We start from the raw sequence: 8,217 nt of genomic DNA on the forward strand, positions 1-8,217 counted from the left end.
GACATACAATGGGATTATACAGAAAAGTGCACAGAGGAGATGGAGAGGACTGTGTGGCTGTAATTGTACGACCACACACTTTTCTTCATCCCCTTCCTGCACCCTTGTGTATGATCATAGAGAGAACTGAGTGGTCAAACAGTTACATTGGGACAGTCCTTTCTATCTCCTTCCTGAACTCAGGGAAGGGTAAGAGGAGACTGTGCTGCTGTAACTGTATGATCATACAAGTCTCTCTATGATCACAGAGATAAGTGCAGGGAGGGGATAGAGAAGACTGTGCAGCTGTGTATGTATGACAGCACAGTTCTCTCTATGATCATAGAGATAAGTGCAGGGAAGGGATAGAGGAGACTGTGCAACTGTAACTGTATGATCATACAGTTGTCTCTATGATCATAGAGATAAGTGCAGGTAGGGGATAGAGAAGACTGTGCAGCTGTATATGTATGACATTACAGTTCTTTATATGATCATAGAGATAAGTGCAGGTAGGGGATAGAGAAGACTGTGCAGCTGTATATGTATGACAGCACAGTTCTCTCTATGATCATTGAGATAAGTGCAGGTAGGGGATAGAGAAGACTGTGCAGCTGTATATGTATGACAGCACAGTTCTCTATATGATCATAGAGATAAGTGCAGGTAGAGGATAGAGAAGACTGTGCAGCTGTATATGTATGACAGCACAGTTCTCTCTATGATCATAGAAATAAGTGCAGGTAGGGGATAGAGAAGACTGTGCAGCTGTATATGCATGACCACACAGTTCTCTCTATGATCATCGAGATGAGTGCAGGGAGGCAATAGAGATTACTGTGCAGCTGTAACTGTTGGGTCATGTAGTTCTCCCTATTATTATAGAGACAAGCACAGGGACACACTTCACTCTATAATCATAGAGATAAGTTTGACTAGAGGAAACCATTGTCCATATTCAGATCCCTTTCAGGCAGTGTCTCTCCAGCTGTTGCAGCCTATGGCGGTCAGGGCATGCTCGGAGTTGTAGTTTTGCAACAGCCGGAGAGCCTCTGCCTTAAAGGGATCTGAATATAGACAATAGTTTCACCTGACTGAAACCAAAGGTAACAATGAACAGAGATCTATAGGCAGGAAAATCCCCTCTATCATATAAGGAAGGTTCTTTAAGGTCTTGGCTGTTTATACATGTGTACTAAGGTTACCTTTCATAGCTGCTACATTTATGGCAGGAAGAAGAGGAAAAAACTTTCCCAAGGAAGGCGTGACTGGCAGACTATTGAAGCATTATGTCTATAGGTTATATGTACATAGGCAGACATTATTGATATAACTTTTAAAGGGCCCCTACATGACAGTCACAACGCACTCCCTGGCATAGGATAAAGTGACAACTACTGCTCTGCGAAAGAATTGTACCCAGACTGGTTGTCACTTCCCTTCCTAAAAATCGAAGATCAGATCTGACCAAGTCTCACTCACTCAGCAGGACAGTATTGTCATTGAGCAATGTTTTTATAATTTTTACCATTGGTTTCGTCAGACATCATCTTTATATGTTGCCTTAGAATGAAAGAGAGGTTCCCGTATCTTCTCCTTGGAACAAGACTACTTTCATCCAATTCTCCACACTAAGGTGTCAATTCTGCTTTCTCTTTCTTATATGTAAATCTTATTTATTTCTGTCCTGACCCCTTCACATCTACCTTGGTTTACCTGTACGTTCTCTTATAACCCTCCCACTGTAACACACTCAGCGCGGATGTTACTTACCCTCTGCAGTGCCATCTGGGTTCCTGCTCCTGCTCACTCCTCTACTGTGCTCCGTGCTGATCCTGGGCCTGTTCATTCTTGTGTCTTCTGGCATCTTCTTCTGGTTTCTGCTGCAATGAGACCTTTAGGGTGTGTATGTGCTCACATGCTTTGGATTTATAGAAGCAGCTTGTCTGCGATTGCTGGCCCTTTGTGCCAATGCAGCATTACCTGTGCTTCTCTGCCTGAGCATTGTTGCAATTGTGCATTCCAAGCAAAGGTTTCTGTATGCCATTCTGTAATCCTTTGTGTATCCTAACCAATGCCTGTTCTTCAGATTACACATCCCTCTGACCTCTGTCTGTACCATTTGCCTCTCCTGTTGCCCTGACCCATTTACTGTCTTACAATTTATATCTTATCCCCGATACTGCACTGACCCGGCCTGCTGACTATAATTACTCAGCCTCTTCTCTGTCTGGTACTTGGGAAGCAGTTGCCCAAAGCCAAACTGGTTGACTAGCACAGCGGGTCCCCCCACGCTGTCTGTTTCACTCACTTTCTTTAATCTTGCTCTGTGTTTTACACACAGCAGACTTGGAACAACCAACATCTTCTGCCGCACTCTTTGTTGGATTTTTATCCCTTCCACGGACACAAGTGAGAGATATCTTGTTGCAGCCATGTTTTCTGAGCCATCAGCCAAGTCCACCAAAGGTTTGGATGCGCTTTACCCTTTTCCAGCAGAGTAATTTACATTTTGTTTTACACTACAGAGTTCTTGCCTGGGGTTCTATGAGGGATCAGACCTGAGCAGCTGCCGATCGCTGTCAACAACTGGTGGGACAGGAAACTCACTGCATCATCATCATCTTTCCTGGATCATTAACCAATAAGGAAACAACATTTACTGGTAAAATTGAGTGACAAAATAATGACTTAAAGGGATTGTTCAGTCTGATGTAATTTAAGCTTATGGACGGTGTAACAAGAACTTCTGCAACTTTCTACTATACTTTGTGTTTCAGTTCCTAGCCTTTGTAAGATCTCTTAGAACCTTGATTAAGGGGCACAGTGTGTGACAGTATTATATTCAGGAGGAACAGTGTATGACAGTATTATATTCAGGGGCACAATGTATGACAGTTTTATATTCAGGGGCACAATGTATGACAGTATTATATTCAGGGGCACAGTGTGTGACAGTATTATATTCAGGGGCACAGTGTGTGACAGTATTATATTCAGGGGGCATAGTGTGTGACAGTATTATATTTAGGGGCACAATGTATGACAGTATTATATTCAGGGGCACAGTGTGTGACAGTATTATATTCAGGGGCACAGTGTGTGACAGTATTATATTCAGGGGGCATAGTGTGTGACAGTATTATATTTAGGGGCACAATGTATGACAGTAGTATATTCAGGGGCACAGTGTGTGACAGTATTATATTCAGGAGGCACAGTGTATGACAGTATTATATTCAGGGGCACTATGTGTGACAGTATTATATTCAGGAGGCACAGTATTTGGAATTATTATATTCTGGTAACAGTGTGATGCAGAGTTAGAGTCAGGACGCAGTGTGTGGCAATATTAAAATTAGACAGTATTTGGCAGTATTATATTTTGTGTGGCTGTATGTGGCAGTATTATTTATTTGGGGACACAGTAAAGAGAAGGTGAGGATCTGATACAAAGGTAAGGAGCCATAGAAGACATATAGCTGGAAACTATCATATCTTTCTGGGTCTGATGAAGAAAAGAGAATGACTCCCATCATGACATCACCTGTGACTCGCTGGATGTAAAGCTTCTTTCTGTTTCTAGAAGAGTCTGATCGGCGATACAGTCCCTTTTATGGTTCACAATACAATGAAGTCTGGCACAGTCTAATTTATGACACAACAACTCCCAGCATATTCTTACCATTGCTCAGGGTACACTGGGAGTTTCCACATAATAAATAATACCCTGCTACATTTTATGCATCCCATCTGCTACATAGGGAACCTGTTATTATCCCCCCCCCCCCCCCCGTTACTATAGACCATTATTACCCCCCTACAGAGACACAACAAAGAAATCAATCCAGCCAATGCTTAACATCAGCGTTTCTTCCTTTTAAACATCCATCTAAAAATGGCAATGAGCGTGTATGAGTTGTATTGAATATACACAGTAAGGGCCCTATTCCACCGGACGATTATCGTTCAGATTATCGTTAAATCGTTCGAATCTAAACGATAATCGTTCGGTTGAAATGCAGTAACGATTAACGACCGAACGAGAAATCGTTGATCGCTTTATAAGACCTGGACCTATTTTTATCGTTGCTCGTTCGCAAAACGTTCGCAAATCGTTCGCATTGAATAAGACATCGTTCGGTCGTTCGCAATAGATACGAACGCAATAGCGAATAAATACGGAAGAAGAAACGATCGCAATTACGATCATAAGTAACGATTATCGTTCCATGGAAATGAGTGAACGTTTTCAGGTCTTTCGCAATAGCGGTCGTTTGAGATCGTTAATCGTTAACGATTATGCTAACGATAATCGTCCGGTGGAATAGGGCCCTAAGCATCACCAGTTCTGTGATCAATGACAATTGACACTCATTACAACACTGTGAAAGTACCAACACCTTATAAATAAGTACGAGGAGCTGTTCTTATAATATGGCTTGTAGTGGGACACATCATGTCCTCCAGATGGCGCTGCCTTTAGCTGTCCAGGCATGATGGAAATTGTAGTTTTGCAACAGCTGGGGAGCCAGAGGTTTCCCATGCCCTACCCTATAGACATGATGGCTGCTGTATTACAGTATTCCCCCAACCTGTATTACAGTATTCCCCAACCTCTGCCATTATTGCAAAACTACAACTCCCAGCATGCCCTGACGGCTAACATTTTGATTTATGAGCGCCACATATAGAAATGCATGCAGCCACACACCAGTGAGGCTTTTAATGGCGGCCTGAGGCTATTATTTCTGCCGCGCTGAATGGAGATTCGCACTTGGCGACCAATGACATCTCAGATGGGCTCGATGGAAGACAAGTCTGGACACAGGTTTCGTCAACACAGTTACACGAGCAACATGCAGCCTGGCATTGTCACATGGAAAAATGGCTGTACCACTGGTTCCATGACTACTATCAATTAGTGTACATGGAAAGAGGAATCAAAGTGTCCAGCTACTGTACATGATGTCCCAGGAGTAGAACCAGGGTGACATCAAGGCGTGTGGTCTACAGACCAATCTCTGTCTAGCCATGTGTGAGACAAAAGTGAGAGGATAGACTTCCATTGCCATCTTCCTCTGCACCATAACCTTATGGTTTCTCCTTCTTAAAGGAGAAGTCCAGTGAAAATTTTTATTAAAGTATTGTATTGTCCCCCAAAAGTTATACAAATCACCAATATACACTTATTACAGGAAATGCTTATAAAGTGCTTTTTTCCCTGCACTTACTACTGCATCAAGGCCTCACTTCCTGGATAACATGGTGATGTCACTTCCCGGATAATATGGTGATGTCACTTCCTGGATAACATGGTGATGTCACTTCCTGGATAACATGGTGATGTCACTTCCCGGATAATATGGTGATGTCACTTCCTGGATAACATGGTGATGTCACTTCCTGGATAACATGGTGATGTCACTTCCTGGATAACATGGTGATGTCACTTCCTGGATAACATGGTGATGTCACTTCCTGGATAATATGGTGATGTCACTTCCTGGATAACATGGTGATGTCACTTCCTGGATAACATGGTGATGTCACTTCCTGGATAACATGGTGATGTCACAACCCGACTCCCAGAGCTGTGCGGGCTGTGGCTGCTGGAAAGGATGATGGCAGGACGACACTGAGGGACACAGGGCACTGAAGGGACACTGAGCATCCCTCTGCCATCATCCTCTCCAGCAGCCACAGCCTGCACAGCTCTGGGAGTCGGGTCGTGACATCACCATGTTATCCGGGAAGTGACATCACCATGTTATCCAGGAAGTGACATCACCATGTTATCCAGGAAGTGACATCACCATATTATCCAGGAAGTGAAGCCTTGATGCAGTAGTAAGTGCAGAGAAAAAAGCACTTTATAAGCATTTCCTGTAATAAGTGTATATTGGGGATTTGTATAACTTTTTTGGGGGTAATACAATACTTTAATAAAAATTTTCTCCAGACTTCTCATTTAATGTTGAGAAGGGAACGTCACAGCGGTCCTACTCCCAGGATGATGGTGTAATACACTATGGCAGGGGTAGAAAACCTTGGCTCTCCAGCTGTTGCAAAAATACAACTCTTTAGCTTTGGCTTTCAAGGCATGATGGGAGTTGTAGTTCTGCAACAGCTGGAGAGCCAAGTTTCCCTACCCCTGTTTGTGGCTATGTTCCCGCAATGTAAAAATAGGAGTAAATACTCTATGGCGCTCATACTGAATCTTATTTCCATTTTTTATCATTTACATATCATTACCAAGTCTATCCATCCTATGATTTCCATAATTCCACGACTTTTTCCTTTTTGGTGTTGCAGAGTGCACCTTTTTCTGTGTTTTGGAATCGCTCCCGGTTTTTGGCTAAAAAAAATGACTACGAGTAATCCCAGCCTGATTCTGGTCTCACATCGGAGACATAGGTCAGAATATTTGCATCCACATTACCAGTGCCAGTCTTAACTCAACCATGTATCCAATGACCTAAGCTGTCAGTTCTGATCATCAGACCCCATAGTCAGATGAGAACTTGCAGCCGTAATAATGATGCAAATATGTGGCCATATTACGCCATTAAAACTGGCAATAGAGTGACTTCATGCAGGGTATGTCCACACTACGGAAATTACACGGATAACGCGGACACCGCGCTCCCGCTTCACTCTCCGCCTATCTTATAGACTCCATTCTATGCACAGGCAGATTCCACCTGACCATTCTTTGGGCGGATCGCGGAATCTGCCCAAACATAGAATGGAGTCTATGGCACCAGCGGAAACTCAAGCGAGAGCACAGGGAGGCGAGCGACAGAATCCGTGGGGAGTTCTCTGCAAGAATTCTTTAGTGTGAACATACCCTTACCTGGAGTTCTGGGTTTGCCCTTGAGCGTAAGCAATATCTGCATTGTTTTTGCATGCTCTTTCTATGTTCATGCAGGTCTCTCCTGTTTTCTTTATGTCTGTCAGCAGGGATGCGATGTGACCGTAAAGAACATGTTGCCGCTATACACATTTTGAGCACTGAATTTCTCGCAGTCTAGTACAGAAGAACAGGACGATCTTCTCACAATAAAGCAGAGCCCTCTAGCTTCCAGCACGATTACTGCACCCCCCCCCCCCCCCCAATTACATTCTACAACCGTTCCATTACTTCATATAATCACACATCAATACCATGTACCTGCTCCAATGACACCCGGGCATGGCATCCATATTGAGGGGGGGGGGGGGAATTAAGAACCAATTTCTGTATGATCATTATTATCAGTGATCGCCGTCTTTTCCATTCATCCCATACACAGACACCATAAAAATCCTTCATGCCTGTATCGGTATAAGTGATTTATAGGGAAACAAAATTATTAAAGATTATAAAAAATATAAAAGGTTTCACTTTTACAGTGATTTTTTATTTTTTTTTGTGAGCCATTGCTGAACTGCTAGAATAATAGCTCAATAGTCCCTGATGGAATAGTCTGAGCTGATCTATTCCTGATACAATATAAAATCTATTCTTTCATCCCCCCCCCCCCCCCCTTCCTCTACCACCATCCTCGATTTCCTTGGATGACACAGCATCCGGATAGCGCAGCGTTACTAGCATGCTATATCAGGATAAGAGTCATGAATATTTGTGCCATGATCGTTCCTTCCCTGCATGGCACATACCTGATGGATATCCCCGAGCAGCTCACTTGCAGATTTATTCATGCAGTCACCCTGACTAAGCCGTCGTACATTCACACGCTTCCTTTCCCCCCCAGTCATCGAGGATGTGTTTTCCTGCATAGACCAGACATCCAGTGTATATCACTATGATCTTTTCCCGGATATAACACTGCGGTATCATTAGCCAGGTAGCCTGGGGCAGGGGGGGGAGGCATATATCATGATTTTCCAGCATTTTTCTGCAAGGCTTGACTATAGATCCTTAAATAATTCCCAATATTCCTTCCTATCCAGATAGATAAGGAAGCAATAAGTCCTCAATCACCTGCCCCATAGAGTATACCCTGCTTTGCAGCACTCCCCATCTCTGCATACAGTGTGCCAACGTGGGAAAGAGTGCAATTTTGCAGTGAAATGCAATAAAGAAATATGCAAAACCAGCTCATTTTCCTAAAGTGCACCCCCTTCCTATAACCTGATCCAGAGCACTAAGGTCACCTATGTTCTAAGAATAAGAGGGGGGGTCACACTTACCTTTTCCTGACCTTATTGAATTCACTGCTGGTACTTTGCGCC

General features: G+C 43.3%; 1 protein-coding gene across 1 annotated transcript in view; it reads right to left on the reverse strand.

Annotated features, from left to right (window-relative positions):
- Positions 1–8,217, reverse strand: part of TRAF3 (TNF receptor associated factor 3) — an 84,665-nt gene extending 76,448 nt beyond the window's left edge. Inside the window, exon 1 of the mRNA XM_069949226.1 lies at positions 8,176–8,217. The gene's annotated coding sequence lies outside the window, so the exon portion shown is untranslated. The remainder of the gene's footprint in view (positions 1–8,175) is intronic.

The sequence above is a fragment of the Dendropsophus ebraccatus genome, chromosome 13 (assembly GCF_027789765.1).
Source record: "Dendropsophus ebraccatus isolate aDenEbr1 chromosome 13, aDenEbr1.pat, whole genome shotgun sequence".
NCBI lineage: Eukaryota > Metazoa > Chordata > Amphibia > Anura > Hylidae > Dendropsophus > Dendropsophus ebraccatus.